The following is a 17,401-nucleotide window of genomic DNA, read 5'->3' as shown; positions in this document are numbered from 1 at the left end:
GCTGCTAGTAAAATCACAAGCCACATTTAAACCCAAGGCTCTAATTACTCCCGATGTAAAGGGAAGTGACTGACTGGCATCCCTTTATTTTCTGTCAGCTCACATACACTACATGACAAAAAGTATGTGGACACTTGCTCGTCAAATATCTCATTCCAAAATCATGGGCATTAATATGGAGTTGGTCCCCTCTTTGCTGCTATATCAGCCTCTACTCTTCTGGGAAGGCTTTCCACTAGATGTTGGAACATTTGCTGCTGGGACTTGCTTCCATTCAGCCACGAGCATTAGTGAGGTCGGGCACTGATGTTGGGCATTTAGACCTGGTTCGCAGTCGGCGTTCCAATTCATCCCAAAGGTGTTCGATGGGGTTGAGGTCAGGGCTCTATGCAGGCCAGTCAAGTTCTTCCACACTGATCTCGACCAACCATTTCTGTATGGCCCTCGCTTTGTGCACGGGGGCATTGTCATGCTGAAACAGGAAAGGGCCTTCCCCAAACTTTTGGAAGCACAGAATTGTCTAGAATGTCATTGTATGCTGTAGCATTAAGATTTCCCTTCACTGGAACTAAGGGGCTTAGCCCGAACCATGAAAAAGAGCCCCAGACCATTATTCCTCCTCCACCAAACTTTTGGCACTATACATTTGGGCAGGTAGCGTTCTCCTGGCATCCGCCAAACCGAGATTAGTCAGTCGGACTGCCAGAGGGTGAAGCGTGATTCATCACTCCAGAGAAAGTGTTTCCACTGCTCCAGAGTCCAATGGCGGCGAGCTTTACACCGCTCCAGCCGACGCTTGGCATTGCGCATGGTAATCTTAGGCTTGTGTGCGGCTGCTCGATCCATTTCATGAAGCTCCCGACGAACAGTTATTGTGCTGACGTGGCTTCAAGAGGCAGTTTGGAACTCAATAGTGAGTGTTGCAACCGAGGACAGGCAATTTGTTTATGCGATTCAGCACTCAGCGGTCCCGTTCTGTGAGCTTGTGTGGCCTACCACTTCGCAGCAGAGCCATTGTTGCTCTTAGACGTTTCCACTTCACAATAACAGCACTTCCAGTTGACCGGGGCAGCTCTAACAGGGCAGAAATGTGACGAACTGACTGTTGGAAAGGTGGCATGCTATGACGGTGCCACGTTGAAAGTCACTGAGCTCTTCAGTAAGGCCATTCTACTGCCAATGTTTGTCTATGGAGATTGCATGGCTGTGTGCTCGATGTTATACACCTGTCGGCGACGGATGTGGCAGAAATAGTCTAATCCACTAATTTGAAGAGGTGTCCATATATGTGTGTGTGTGTGTGTATACTCAGTTACTGGATGTTTCCCATGATAGTGTCAAATGCATCCAGTGACAGGAGGGGAAGGGTGATTCTAAAAACAAACAAATGGTTTGCAGCAAAACGTAAAAGAAGGATCATGCTCATTGTCTACTAGCACGCAGGAACGTTTAGTGCAAAGGGACCTTTGATATATTGTCCCTTGTCCATGCAAAACCTGAGCACAGCCGTTCGCCTTCAGATGTTGTACCGCAGCTTCACACTTCCCCAATTTACATCATGTCTAGAATGTGTCACTGCATAGCACATTCACTCACTGTCCCTACGCTTGGCCAGCAGCGCGCAGCTGTGTCACCGTGCATTCATGCACTAACGTGTGACAATGTTAGCCACTCTGTCACAGAGCTACAGTACAGCTTGCAACATCATCGTCGTCTCAGTCTTACTGGTTGAGACTCATCCTAATTGAGCGACGTCACGGCTGTAAAGGCAGACGGATCTGGTATAATTCTGGAGTGGAAGTGACAGAGCCTGGAAGACGGAGACGGTGAACGAGGGAGACGTAGCGGCGAATCTCCCCGTCGCCCGGGCATCTCATCCATCATTTGGCGGTTGGGAGAGAAGGAAGACTGCCTGCCATCCCTCATGTCACCTTAGCGGCGTGCTCAGGAGGCCGTTCCATCTGATTTCGCATCCCCCTTAACTGGCACTCTGCTACTCACGTCTCCCTGTCATCCTTATGCTATCACTGAAGCGCAGAGGAAGTTTGCTTGTGTTGCTCTGTAACAACTTTGACGCTGTGTTTTGCTCTTGAATCCGTTTTAATAACAGCTTCTATATTTGAAGCAAATGGTCCAGTCCAGATGTCAAACACTTAGCCGCCTCTGTTGCTATTACTACGTTGATTGGTTCATGGTATTTCAGACAAAGGCCTGACGGTGCTGTTTTGGTCCTCCTGGGGTACATGGTCCTTCTAGATTCCCACGTTATTTTTTTTTTTGTTGCCCCGGTGCCCCATGCCCTCACAAGCTCGCGTTTGACGGCCACTTTGATCTGCGGGCACCCAAGTCGTGGCAGGAGACTGCTGAAACAATGGGGGAGGTGCTAAATCTGTTTTCCTCTCCCAGTGGATGGATGGAGGGACGGTGGCTGGGGATGGCCAAAAAGGGCATTGGAAGAGGGTAAAGCTGTTCTCCCCATGCCTCTGACTCTGTCCCATCTCCGCTGGGTCGTGTACTCCACTGCTACGTTTCCATTAGTAGGATGTCCACTCGGCTGATCAAGTGCATCTCCCAGCTGGGAGAGTGAGAGGAAGGGTGGAGATGTATTGAGCGAGTGGCCTCCCTGGTGCATAAAGTGAATGGTTGGCCTGTGTTTAAACCGCGGATCACCTCTCAGCCTAATGCGTTTTAGATTCTCACCCTTATTGATTGAGAAATAATGAAGTTGTGATTAGCCGAACGCTCCCGTCAAATGTTTCAGCGATTATATGGTCTGAGAGGTAGTCTCCCGGGGTTTACAGAAAACGTCTGGCAGATGATGTGGAGAATTTATGTTCGAGTAGATTTAGAGATTTCACACCTGCAGGGAAGTGGAACAGCAATGGTTCCCAGTATCTACATTTCAAGAGTGAAAAATATAAATGTTGGAGAAAAAAACAGATTTGTTACAAAAAGTGCAGTGACACTGATTCCATATGCAAAAGCTGTCAGCTGTCATTACTTTAGATCAGCCACAGACTGAACCATGTCAGATGGCATTATTAACTATAAAATTACACCTTTCAAAATAGCCAGTCAGTTGATTTCATTGAAAGTGACTGAAGAGTGCCATAACTTCATCAATTCATAACCATTACAATGGACTCTAATGAAACAAATGTAAAGAGTGGCTGATGCAACCGACATAAATGTTCTCCATCAAACTGTAATGAAGAGAATGTTCTTCTCATCTAATGTATTAAAGAGTAATTTAGGCTGAGAAGAAAATGGTACGGTCCTGTATGGCACGTGTACCTGTATGACTGGTGGAATATGAGGTCGACTCAGAGCCATTCTTTATCCCCCAGGGATCCTGCTCCATTGTTCTCCCAAATTATTTTGGGATTATCCTAATCTCCCAGACCTAGAGGCTGTCTGTTTTACTTGAGTTGAGGCCCATCACTGTGAGGAGCTACCGGGCTGGCTGTTTTCAGCTCTCTCTGCTGATGAAGGTAATGGAGACGGCAGCAAGTGACATGCCTCCCTCCCTCCACCTCTCCCTCCCTCCCTGTCCATTAAATACCTGTTGTTGATCTGTGATTTCCTGTCTTTTAACAGAGCCTCTGCCAATATTGGTACCTTGACTCACAGCCTGGCTGTACCGCAGGGCCCAGTGCAGTTCAGTGCCTCGGACCCGTATACCGTTTGTAACGCTCTGATTCCGCGCCAGAGCACATAATTGCAAGGTGTTAAGGGAAACCGTGTGGTGCAAAGCCCCGGGCGTAAAGCTCTTGTTTTGGTCTTGTCTTCCCAGAGAGTTATAACTTTGTTTAGGCCGAGTTGCTGTGGGGACGGGCGAGACAGGTTGCTCAGGAGTCATAAACGCATTGATGCAGATGATTGATAGATCTAATTCCCCCCTGGGGGTTTCTAGCCTCTTTCTCATTTCTGGGACCAGGCTGCTATCTGGAGCCGGAGCAAGCTGGGGCAATACACGGCCTGACAAGCATCTCCCCAATGGAGGCCGTTAACCAGGGAAATCTCCCTGCCTCCTACTTTTGTTTTTCCTCTAGAACGAGAGCACGAGGGAGAAAGCGAGAGAATAGCATTCTGCCAATGATGATGACATGAAGATTGACCGCATTTTAAAAGCCTTTCTGAAGGCCTCCCAAACTAAACAGGCATTCTCCTCAGACAGCCTATTCTGACAGTTAAGAAGGGTCCTCGACACCTGGCTGGGTCCCTCGGATAAACAAAAGGGAAAATGAGTCCTGGGCCAGAATGGGCCGATCCATCCCAAACGGGCTTAATAGCTTGGTTCTCAGGGGCCCAGGCTCACATCGGTGGTGCGGGAATATAGGAACCTGTTAGGGGTAGAACAGGAGCTGCTGTTTGCTTCTACATCTGCATTGCTTTCTGTTTGGGGTTTTAGGCTGGGTTTCTGTATAGCACTTTGTGACATCTGTTGATGTAAAAAGGGCTTTATAAATACATTTGATTTGCTAGGATAGGGGATGGTTGCGAACCACATCTGCTCAGGTCTTGCACTGTTGAATTGAACAGTACCCAAGCAGATGGGCTTTCAGCTTATGGGTATGACTCCTCATCAAGGACTGCCATTTTGTTGTTTTAGTGTGTTATGGACATCACAATTTTGAGTTTGCGTTAGCTTGTTTAGGCAGCTTTTCTCATTTTTTATGGAACTACTACTTGGAAATGCAGGATCAGCAACAAAAGTGGCAGTTTTAGTCAGACACAAATGCAAGTCAAATTTCCAGAAGTATGAAAAAGAGCAAAGTGCAGCACATATCCCATGTTCAAGAATAACTACTGTAGTGGTGGCGGGTCCAACAATAAAATAGCTTTCAAGCCAAAACTTTTAAATGTTAGGGAGGAATGGGTTCCATCGTGAGGAGGAGGATTATTGATTGTGGCCGGTGGCTCATTGCCGTGAAAAGACATGGAGTGTTCAAAATGAACAGCGTCTGACTATAAAGACCAATGGAGCACCTCACATAGGAATCATCTGAAATATTTACCGCATAAATCTTGTAGCGGCTTTAGTGTAGCTTTAGTCTGTTTGCTTGTTTTCTTTTTTCTTGAAAGGCAGTGAAGATGACAGGGAAGAAGCATTATCGATGGAGGAGGATGGAGGGATGAGGCCCCATCAGACCCTTTCTTTTACACCCCAACATCTCGCTAAAGCGTTGCTCGCTCCTTTGCCCAAGCATCATTTAAACTGGCTGCCCACATTGTTTAGATTTACTGGAGAGTCACTGAAGGGGAGAGGGGAGCAGATGGGATGTGTGTGTGTTTTTGCTTGTGAGTGTATGTTGGTCTGTGCATTCCTCTGCCTTCTGTTTGGTTGTGTGTGTATGTGCTCATTTGCATGGAATGCAATCTGGGGATGGATACACTAAACAAAGTGTGAGATGATTGAGCGAAGTTGAGTTAAATTGTGCAGGAGATCCACTATGTTCATTTAAAGTCAGCAGTGCCTCAGTAGTGTTGCTATTGGCAATACAAAGCCAAGATCTACAGTCTGAGACCAATGAATGAATGCCTCAAGGCCTCATTTACATTTGATTTATTTACAGTTAATGCTGATGTCAAAGAAAATAGCAGGGACCCAAGAACAATCCACCAGGGAGGTCTGGTCTTTGTCAAGCCCAGTCAAAGCAAGGCCTTGGACACATACAGTATTATAGGATCCCTCGTACCTGAGAGCAGGCTTTAGTTGCTGCCGGGAAAGAGACCAGAGAGCTTGGCCCTATTGAATTACATTACAGGGTCTGTATCATAAGCAGACAGTGTTGAATAGAAAAGGTTTCAAAAACACAATAGTGCAAAATGACCCTTCAAAGGTCTTTTAGGAAGGAGAAGAAACTATTCAGAGGACTATTCTGCCACAGGTAGGCTATCAAACCAAAGATCTATCAGAGGACTATTCTGCCACAGGTAGGCTATCAAACCAAAGATCTATCGGAGGACTATTCTGCCACAGGTAGGCTATCAACCAAAGATCAATCAGAGGACTATTCTGCCACAGGTAGGCTATCAAACCAAAGATCAATCAGAGGACTATTCTGCCACAGGTAGGCTATCAAACCAAAGATCAATCCGAGGACTATTCTGCCACAGGTAGGCTATCAAACCAAAGCAGCAGTGAGAACGTTGCCTTTCGGTTTGTAGTCTCTGTCCACCTCACATCAGTGGGTCCGTATTAAACCGGCGAACCGCCCATGCCGCTGAACCGCACAGGCCACCAAAGAAAGAGTAATGTTCCTCTTGTCATTGTAATCATGGTGCTGTAATCTTAACCCCCAAAACGGCGTGATCCGGGGAAAAGGCCCACTGGGGAACACCGTCTGCTGATAACGGGAGGTGTAAGATTAAAAAAACGCTGCTCCTCGCTGCTGAGTAATTATAAAAATAGAACTAACCAGAGTTTGTTTCTCCATGAGGAAGGGAAGAGCTACTTTTTCTAGAGGGGTGAATAGAATAGGCTACCTCTGTCGCTGAATGCTGTTTCCACCGCCTCTCTCGCTGCTTTCTGTGTGTGTGGATCAAACCTGTGTTCAAATACTATTTCAAATATCTCAATTACTTTCACATACATTTCGAAAAAAGAGTTCAGTGATTTAAAAAAGTAGTTGAATATTGGAATGTATTAGGAAATACCCTTGGAAAGTGTTGGCATGTATTTGAAAATACTCAAATACTAGGCTTGGGATAATACCAGTATCGCGATACTCGTTAGTATCGTGGCAAGGAAACAAAGCATGAAACAGAACTAACTTATTTAGGAAAACAGCCCTAATGTTAGAAACAAACATCATTATGTTATCATTCAAAGTCACATTTACACTTAACAAAAATATAAACGCAACATGTAAAGTGTTGGTCCCATGTTTCCTTTGGTCTGAAAAAATTATAATATCCCAATTCCCCAGGTCAGTAATAGGGGACATTGCCCTGTGTAAGTGCTGTCTTTTTGGATGGGACGTTAAACAGGTGTCCTGACTTTCTGTGGTCAGTAAAGATCCCATGGCACTTATCGTAAGAGTAGGGGTGTTAACCCTGGTGTCCTGGCTAAATTCCCAATCTGGCCCTTATCCCCAGCTTTCAATTTGCTCATTCATTCCCCCCCCCTCATGTCCCCTGTAACTGTTCCCCAGGTCATTGCTGTAAATGAGAATGTGTTCTCAGTCAACCTACCTGGTAAAATAAAAAAATATGAATAAAAAATTTATGAGCTGAAATAAAACATCCCAGAAATTTTCCATATGCACAAAATGCTTATTTCTCTCAAATGTTGTGCATACATTTGTTTACATCCCTGTTAGTGAGCATTTATCCTTTGTCAAGATAATCCATCCACCTGACAGGTGTGGCATATCAAGAAGCCGATTAAACAGCATGATCATTACACAGGTGCACAGGTGTCTCAAGTTTTGAGGGAGCGTGCAATTTGCATGCTGACTGCAGGACTGTCCACCAGAGCTGTTGCCAGAGAATTTCAATTTAATTTCTCTACCATAAGCCGCCTCCAACGTCGTTTTAGAGAATTTGTCAGTACTTCCAACCGGCCTCACAACCGCAGACCAGGTGTAACCACGCCAGCCCAGGACATCCACATCCGGCTTCTTCACCTGCAGGATCGTCTGAGATCAGCCACCTGGACAGCTGATGAAACTGTGCACAACCAAACCGCCTCAGAGAAGCTCTTCTGCGTGCTCGTCGTCCTCACCAGGGTCTTGACCTGACTGCAGTTTGGCGTCGTAACCGACTTCAGTGGGAAAATGCTCACCTTCGATGGCCACTGGCAGGCTGGAGAAGTGTGCTCTTCACGGATGAATCCCAGTTTCAACTGTACTGGGCAGATGGCAGACCGCTTCATGTGGGCGAGCGGTTTGCTGATGTCAACGTTGTGAGAAGAGTGCCCCATGGTGGCTGTGGGGTTATGGTATCCGCAGGCGTAAGCTAGTTCTTCCATGGCCTGCATACTCACCAGACATGTCAACCATTGAGCACATTTGGCACAGCCATTGAAGAGGAGTGGGACAACATTCCACAGGCCACAATCAATATAATGTGATTTGTCACATGCTCCGAATACAACAAGTGTAGACCTTACAGTGAAATGCTTACTTACAAGCCCTTAACGAACAATGCAGTTTTAAGAAAAATAAGTGTTAAGTAAAAAATAAAACAGCAGCCGTAAAATAAGAGAGGCTATATACAGGGGGTACCGGTACAGAGTCAATGTGCGGGGGCACAGGTTAGTCGAGGTAATTGAGGTAATATGTACATGTGGTTAGAGTTAAACTGACTATGCATAAATAATAAACAGAATAGTAGCAGCAGCGTAAAAGAAGGGGTGGGGGGGACATTGCAAATAGTAAGGGTAACCATGATTAGCTGTTCAGGAGTCTTGTGTCTTGGGGGTAGAAGCTGTTAAGAAGCCTTTTCGACCTAGACTTGGTGCTCCGGTATCTCTTGCCGTGCGGTAGCAGAGAGAACAGTCTATGACTAGGGTGGCTGGAGTCTTTGCCAATTTTTAGGGCCTTCCTCTGACACGGCCTGGTATAGAGGTCCTGGATGGCAGGAAGCTTGGCCCCAGTGATGTACTGGGCCGTACGCACTACCCTCTGTAGTGCCTTGCGGTCGGAGGCCTAGCAGTTGCCATACCAGGCAGTGATGCAACCAGTCAGGATGCTCTCGATGGTGCAACTGTACAACTTTTTGAGGATCTGAGGACCCATGCCAAATCTTTTCAGTCTCCTGAGGGGAAGAGGCTTCGTCATGCCCTCTTCACGACTGTCTTTGTGTGTTTGGACCATGATAGTTTGTTGGTGATGTGGACACCAAGGAACTTGAAGCTCTCAACCTGTTCCACTACAGCCCCGTCGATGAGAATGGGGGCGTGCTCGGTCCTCTTCTTTTTCCTGTAGTCTACAATCATCTCCTTTGTCTTGGTCATGTTGAGGGAGAGGTTGTTATCCTGGCACCACACGGCCAGGTCTCTGACCTCCTCCCTATAGTCTGTCTCATCGTTGTAGGTGATCAGGCCTACCACTGTTGTGTCGTCGGCAAACTTAATGATGGTGTTGCAGTCGTGCCTGGCCATGCAGTCATGGGTGAACAGGGAGTATAGGAGGGGACTGAGCACGCACCCCTGAGGGGCCCCCATGTTGAGGATCAGTGTGGCAGATGTGTTTTTACCTACCCTTACCACCTGGGGGCGGCCCGTCAGGAAGTCCAGGTTGCAGAGGGAGGTGTTTAGTCTCAGGTTCCTTAGCTTAGTGATGAGCTTTGAGGGCACTATGGTGTTGAACGCTGAGCTGTAGTCAATGAATAGCATTCTCGCGTATGTGTTTTTATTTTATTTTAATAAGTTACAAATAACGGCAGCCATCTCCTTCGTCGCCATTCTCAACAGCCTGATCAACTCTACGTGAAAGAGATGCATGAGGCAAATGGTGGTCACATCAGATACTGAATGTATTTCTGATCCATGCCTCTCCCTTTTTTTAAGGTACAGTGGGGGAAAAAAGTATTTAGTCAGCCACCAATTGTGCAAGTTCTCCCACTTAAAAAGATGAGAGAGGCCTGTAATTTTCATCATAGGTACACGTCAACTATGACAGACAAAATGAGAAAAGAAAATCCAGAAAATCACATTGTGGGATTTTTAATGAATTTATTTGCAAATTATGGTGGAAAATAAGTATTTGGTCAATAACAAAAGTTTCTCAATACTTTGTTATATACCCTTTGTTGGCAATGACACCGGTCAAATGTTTTCTGTAAGTCTTCACAAGGTTTTCACAAACTGTTGCTGGTATTTTGGCCCATTCCTCCATGCAGATCTCCTCTAGAGCAGTGATGTTTTGGGGCTGTCGCTGGGCAACAGACTTTCAACTCCCTCCAAAGATTTTCTATGGGGTTAAGATCTGGAGACTGGCTAGGCCACTCCAGGACCTTGAAATGCTTCTTACGAAGCCACTCCTTCGTTGCCCTGGCGGTGTGTTTGGGATCATTGTCATGCTGAAAGACCCAGCCACGTTTCATCTTCAATGCCCTTGCTGATGGAAGGAGGTTTTCACTCAAAATCTCACGATACATGGCCCCATTCATTCTTTCCTTTGCACGGATCAGTCGTCCTGGTCCCTTTGCAGAAAAACAGCCCCAAAGCATGATGTTTCCACCCCCATGCTTCACAGTAGGTATGGTGTTCTTTGGATGCAACTCAGCATTCTTTGTCCTCCAAACACGACGAGTTGAGTTTTTACCAAAAAGTTATATTTTGGTTTCATCTGACCATATGACATTCTCCCAATCCTCTTCTGGATCATCCAAATGCACTCTAGCAAACTTCAGACGGGCCTGGACATGTACTGGCTTAAGCAGGGGGACACGTCTTGCACTGCAGGATTTGAGTCCCTGGCGGCGTTGTCACGAGTTGCTAAGCCAGAACCCAGAAGCAGACCAGGACAAGGTAAGTTGAAACGAAGGTGAGTGTTTATTTACAAGTTCAAGAGTGATGCTGAATAATCCAGGGAACAGAGCGGGCGGCGTTGATTAGTTGTTGGGGGTGCAGTGGTTGATCCCATCCTGGGTCGGCAGCCGCCGACCACCAGGCAGAGGTTGGAGGAAGGTTCCGGACGGGTGACTGCAGATGGAACAAAACGGGGGTAAGTAAGCAACAAACCAACAAGGTGCAAAAACAACAAAACTAACGCTAGGCTCTAAGACTGATACTCTGGTAAACCTACTGTTCATGGCTAACGATCCGGCAGGGAATGGATGTTAGGCCAGAGCCTAAGAAGGGTGATGATCAGGACCAGGTGTGCAGATTGCTGATGGGATGCAGGTGCGGAAATCAAGAGAGCTCCCCGGAGCGTTCCAGAACCCTCGGGAAACTGGAGATCACGAACATAACAACTAGTCCACAGACAGGACCCGACTCAGACTGCCGGGATCGTTACAGTACCCCCTCCGACGAACGCCACCGGGCGGACTCCCGGAGCGCCAGGATGGAGGCGGTAGAAGTCACTGATGAGGTCAGCATCTAGGACCTGTCGCCGCGGAATCCAACTCCTCTCTTCAGGACCATACCCCTCCCAGTCCACGAGATACTGGAAACCCCGGCCCCGCCGTCTGGAATCCATGATGCGACGCACCGTGTAGGCAGGACCACCTCCGATCATCCGAGGAGGAGGAGGAGGAGGCGGAGGAGGCAACAGAGGACTGAGGAAAACAGGCTTGAGGCAGGAGACATGAAAGGTGGGATGGACTCTGAGCGTCCTCGGGAGTTTGAGTCGAACTGCCACCGGATTGATCACCTTCTCCACCACAAACGGACCAATGAACTTCGGAAACAACTTCCTAGACTCAGTCCGTAAAGGAAGATCCCGTGTGGCCAACCAGACCCTATCTCCGATGGTGTAGGTGGGAGCGGGGATCCGGCGACGATTCGCCTGGAGCTGATACCGGTCCGAAACTCTAAGGAGTGCTTTTCTGGCCCGATGCCAGGTCCGGTGGCAACGACGAATATGGACCTGAACAGAAGGCACTGAGAGCTCCTTCTCCTGAGAAGGGAACAAGGGAGGTTGGTAGCCATACAGGCACTGGAAGGGAGACATCCCAGTGGCAGATGTAGGGAGAGTATTGTGGGCATACTCAACCCAAGGCAACTGAGAGACCCAGGAGGTGGGGTTGGAAGAGGCCAGACAGCGTAGCGTGGATTCCATCCTCTGGTTGGCTCTCTCCGCCTGACCATTAGATTGGGGGTGAAAACCAGATGTGAGACTGACTGTAGCTCCAATGGCCAAACAGAAGGACTTCCAGACAGCAGAGGTAAACTGAGGGCCACGGTCGGAAACGATATCACTGGGCAACCCGTGGACCCTGAAAACCTCCCTAACCAGGATCTCGGACGTCTCCGAGGCAGAGGGAAGCTTGGCAATAGGCACAAAGTGGGCGAACTTGCTGAATCTGTCCACGATAGTCAGAACGACCGTGTTCCCCTCAGAAGCGGGCAACCCAGTGACAAAGTCCAGGGCCAGATGCGACCATGGTCGCCGGGGAATAGGAAGGGGGTGAAGTAGTCCAGAGCTGGGCCGATTGGTACTCTTATTCTGCGCACACACTGGACAGGCAGCAACATAACCCCGAGTATCCTCGGCCATGGCAGGCCACCAAAAACGTCTGCGAAGAAACGCCATTGTCCGAGCCACGCCAGGGTGACAAGCCATCTTGCTGGCGTGGGACCATTTGAGGACAGCAGGACGAACCGACTCAGGCACAAACAACCGACCGGGTGGACCGTTACCGGGACCGGGCTGAGTCCGAAGGGCCGCCAGCACCTCCTCCTCAATCTTCCACATAACTGCTCCCACGACGCAGTTCCGGGGGAGAATTGTCTCGGTCTTGGACCCACTCTCCTCCGTCTTGGAGAACATCCGGGACAAGGCGTCCGCCTTGCCGTTCTTAGATCCAGGTCGGAACGTCAGGGAAAACTTGAATCGTCCGAAAAACAACGCCCACCTGGCCTGACGGGAGTTGAGACGTTTAGCCGATTGCACGTAAGCAAGATTCTTGTGGTCAGTCCAGACAATAAACGGTTGCTCCGCCCCCTCCAACCAGTGGCGCCACTCCTCCAAGGCAAGTTTCACCGCGAGAAGCTCCCGGTTACCCACATCGTAATTCCTCTCCGCAGGCGAAAGGCGACGAGAGTAGTAGGCGCAGGGATGGAGTTTACTGTCCGTGGAGCATCGCTGCGACAGGATGGCGCCAACTCCCACATCAGACGCGGTCCACTTCAACGACGAACTGACGGGCCGTGTCCGGTTGAGAGAGAATCGGTGCGTTGGTGAATCGCCTCTTCAAATCCAGAAACGCTCGATCCGCCTCCGGATTCCACTTGAAGGTCCTGATACTGGAAGTCAAGGCAGTTAACGGAGCGGCCACACGGCTGTAATCCCGGATGAATCTGCGGTAGAAATTGCAAACCCCAAAAATCTCTGGAGCTGCAATCTCGTACCGGGCTGGGCCCATTCCAGAACCGCTCTAACCTTCTCCTGGTCCATCCTAATCTCTCCCCTGGAGATGATGTACCCGAGAAAGGATGTCGTGTGGGCGTGAAACTCGCACTTCTCGGCCTTCACGAACAGGCGATTCTCCAACAATCGCTGCAGAACCTGCCGGACATGCTGGACGTGGTCGGAAGGTTCCTTCGAGAAGATCAGAATGTCATCCAGGTAAACAAACACAAAGAGACCGATCATATCTCTCAGGACGTCGTTCACCATACTCTGGAATACCGCTGGAGCATTGGTCAGTCCAAACGGCATCACCTGATACTCGAAGTGACCCATCGGTGTATTGAAACCCGTCAACCACTCGTCCCCCTCTCTGATCCGGACCATGTGATACGCATTGCGTAGGTCTAGCTTGGTGAACACCGTAGCACCCTGTAAGGAGTCGAAGGCAGAACTCATCAAGGGCAGGGGATACTTGTTCTTGACCGTGATGTCATTCAACCCCCGATAATCAATACACGGTCGAAGAGAGCCATCCTTCTTACCCACAAAGAAGAATCCTGCCCCCAGGGGTGATGACGAGGGACGAACGAGACCAGCAGCTAGGGACTCCTTGATGTAGGTCTCCAAAGCCTCACGTTCAGGTCGGGAGATACTGTATAACCTTCCCTTGGGGTAGACAGCTCCAGGGAACAGGTTGATGGCACAATCATATGGTCGGTGGGGAGGGAGTGACAGAGCCTTCTGCTTACTGAAAACTTCCCCCAAATCGTGATATGTCTCGGGAACCAGGGACAAATCTGGGGGGTTTAGCCTCAATCACCTGACTGGGAACCGAATGGGGGCAGGCAGTCTTGAGACAGTTAGCATGACAATCAAGGCTCCAACTCGTTACCTTGCCCGTCACCCAATCGAACGTGGGATTGTGTTCCTTCAGCCAGGGGTATCCAAGGACCAGAGGAACCTGGGAAGACGGCAGAATGAAGAATGAAATCATCTCAGAATGATTCCCCGACAACCGCATCTTAACCGGTTCAGTCCTCATCGTGATACGTGCCAGACTACTGCCGTCCAGAGTGGTAGCTTCAATGGCTTCCGGCAATTGCTCCTTGGAAAGCCCCAGCTGTTCCACCAACTCGGCATCTAGAAAGCTTCCATCGGCACCTGAATCGATAAAAGCGTTAATCGCTAAGCTCTGATTCCTGTTCATAAGGGTAGCCGGGAAACGGGGTCTGACAGAGGTATTGAGAGGTCGAAACTGGCTCGCTAAAAGTCCTCCCAACTTTAGCGAGCCGCGCAGTTTGACGACCCGACTGGAACCTGAGAAGCTGATCGGTTGGACGGAGCCCATTGCTTCTCCCTCCTTCGCTCTCGGACTCGATTATCCACCCGAATAGACAAGGCTACCAAGCTGTCCAGGTCACTAGACTCCGGATAGGAGATCAACTCATCCTTGAGCTGCTCCGACAGACCCTGGTAAAAGGCCGCTTGCAGAGCCTCCTCATTCCACCCACTCTCCACAGCCAACGTCTTGAACTCGATCACGAAGTCGGCCACGCTGCGAGTTCCTTGGCGAAGCGAAAACAGGCGCCTAGCTGCGTCCCTCCCTCGGACGGAATGGTCGAAGAGCTTCCTCATCTCGGCCGTGAACCCCTGGTATGAAGCCATGCAGGGATCCTGTCGTTCCCAAACGGCTGAAGCCCACTCCAGCGCTCGACCACGCAGCAACTCAATCACAAAGGCTATCCTAGCCTTGTCTGTGGCATAAGAGTAGGGCTGTAGATCGAACACTAATCCACACTGCATAAGGAAGGAACGGCATCTTCCCAGCTCCCCCTCATATTTATCCGGTGTCGGAACCTTGGGCTCACGGAAGGACACAGCTTCAGAAGCGGCAGGCGAGATGGGTGAAACCGGTAGTGGATCTTCCACCGGACACTTGCGTTGGTTCTGGACCTCCGTCAGACCGGTAGAAAGGTTCCGAACTGACAACGCGATCTCCTGTAGTACCGTGCTATGATGGCCCAACATCTTCTCCTGCTGGGTAATGGCATGGCGAACAGAGTCCAGGTCCGCTGGGTTCATTACTGGCCGGATCGTTCTGTCACGAGTTGCTAAGCCAGAACCCAGAAGCAGACCAGGACAAGGTAAGTTGAAACGAAGGTGAGTGTTTATTTACAAGTTCAAGAGTGATGCTGAATAATCCAGGGAACAGAGCGGGCGGCGTTGATTAGTTGTTGGGGGTGCAGTGGTTGATCCCATCCTGGGTCGGCAGCCGCCGACCACCAGGCAGAGGTTGGAGGAAGGTTCCGGACGGGTGACTGCAGATGGAACAAAACGGGGTAAGTAAGCAACAAACCAACAAGGTGCAAAAACAACAAAACTAACGCTAGGCTCTAAGACTGATACTCTGGTAAACCTACTGTTCATGGCTAACGATCCGGCAGGGAATGGATGTTAGGCCAGAGCCTAAGAAGGGTGATGATCAGGACCAGGTGTGCAGATTGCTGATGGGATGCAGGTGCGGAAATCAAGAGAGCTCCCCGGAGCGTTCCAGAACCCTCGGGAAACTGGAGATCACGAACATAACAACTAGTCCACAGACAGGACCCGACTCAGACTGCCGGGATCGTTACAGGCGTAGTGTGTTACTGATGGTAGGCTTTGTTACTTTGGTCCCAGCTCTCTGCAGGTCATTCACTAGGTCCCCCCGTGTGGTTCTGGGATTTTTGCTCACTGTTCTTGTGATCATTTTGACCCCACGGGGTGAGATCTTGCGTGGAGCCCCAGATCGAGGGAGATTATCAGTGGTCTTGTATGTCTTCCATTTCCTAATAATTGCTCCCACAGTTGATTTCTTCAAACCAAGCTGCTTACCTATTGCAGATTCAGTCTTCCTAGCCTGGTGCAGGTCTACAATTTTGTTTCTGGTGTCCTTTGACAGCTCTTTGGTCTTGGCCATAGTGGAGTTTGGAGTGTGACTGTTTGAGGTTGTGGACAGGTGTCTTTTATACTGATAATAAGTTCAAACAGGTGCCATTAATACAGGTAACGAGTGGAGGACAGAGGAGCCTCTTAAAGAAGAAGTTACAGGTCTGTGAGAGCCAGAAATCTTGCTTGTTTGTAGGTGACCAAATACTTATTTTCCACCATAATCTGCAAATAAATTCATTAAAAATTGGCTGGCTCTGATATTCGAACCAGCTACCTTTCGGTTACTGACCTAACGCTCTTAACTGCTAGGCTATCTGCTGCCCCTCTAGGCAAGTCTTTCTCCCCGCTCACCGACTCCACTCGCACCATGATGCTTCCGTTCATTTCAATAGAGAACACAACCTCACATTCACTGCCCATTGTTTCTCTCCTGTTTGATATGGAGCTGTGCGTGCAAATGGAAACCGCCTAAACATCTCTCTCTTACTGACTGTCTGTGTGCCATGTCTGTGGAATGTATCAGTTGAATGTTTTTATGAGTAACTTCACATTACCAACATGTAGATATGACTTGGTACTCTAACTCATTCGCATGGCTTGGTCTTTGGCCTAGTGGTCTATTTGCAGTGTGCTATATATGGACTTTATTGCCAACCGTGTTGGAATGGAGGCTTATGATCCTGTTGGAAATCCCCCTCTAGTTTCCTCTCTGCCAACTCTCTGGTAGTCCCTGATATGACCTCTGATCTAGGATATGTTGTGTACAGTAGACATGACAATAACCGTCAGTACCAAGCAGGAGGAGCTTATTACTTCACCCGGTCTCTGAAAGCCTAGTTGTTACTAATTGTTCATTATGTAGATAAGAAATGGCATCAGAATGAGGAAATACTACACGGTTCTGTCAAACTCAAAGAGCGAAGCAGCTCCAAGAAATGTTCCGTCAGTGTTGTTGCCGGCTGGTTCTTTCCCCTCCGCACAGTATACAATTTACATGCATCTTGGCGTCATTATATCTGAAACTTGACAAGGTGTCAAAGCCCATGGTGTCCCTAAATATATTTATCCGCCGTCTTTTCAAGGAAATAAATCTCACCCGTGCAGCCAAAGAAACACTGCTTAAGAGTGTGCACATGGAAAGGCAGATTTACACACTTCCTCTTTGAATATGTCAATACTGATCTTTTCTTCTTTGAATTAATTAGCTCCTTCCACGATTAGATGGTTGATAAAATCCTCTGCCCAATGCACAGAATGTCACGCCGGGTTCTAAACAAAATGTGAGCGACGCTCCCTGGCGTAAGGGAAGCTGTTTCTTATTACGAACCCAGGCAGGCCTTTGTCCAAATCACCTCAGAATTAGTTTAGACTTGAAAATACACTTAGGAAATTGCACGTTGCAGCGGATTCATATTCAACCTTTTATATTGATGTGAGAGGAA

General features: G+C 48.6%; 1 protein-coding gene across 1 annotated transcript in view; it reads left to right on the top strand.

The window, feature by feature from the left end:
- The window catches only part of LOC121549658 (receptor-type tyrosine-protein phosphatase mu-like), a 294,543-nt gene that overhangs the window by 49,491 nt on the left and 227,651 nt on the right, over positions 1–17,401 (top strand). The gene's annotated exons all lie outside the window — the stretch shown is intronic.

The sequence above is a fragment of the Coregonus clupeaformis genome, chromosome 34 (assembly GCF_020615455.1).
Source record: "Coregonus clupeaformis isolate EN_2021a chromosome 34, ASM2061545v1, whole genome shotgun sequence".
NCBI classification, from domain to species: Eukaryota; Metazoa; Chordata; class Actinopteri; order Salmoniformes; family Salmonidae; genus Coregonus; species Coregonus clupeaformis.
This window is presented reverse-complemented; position numbering and strand designations above follow the sequence as displayed.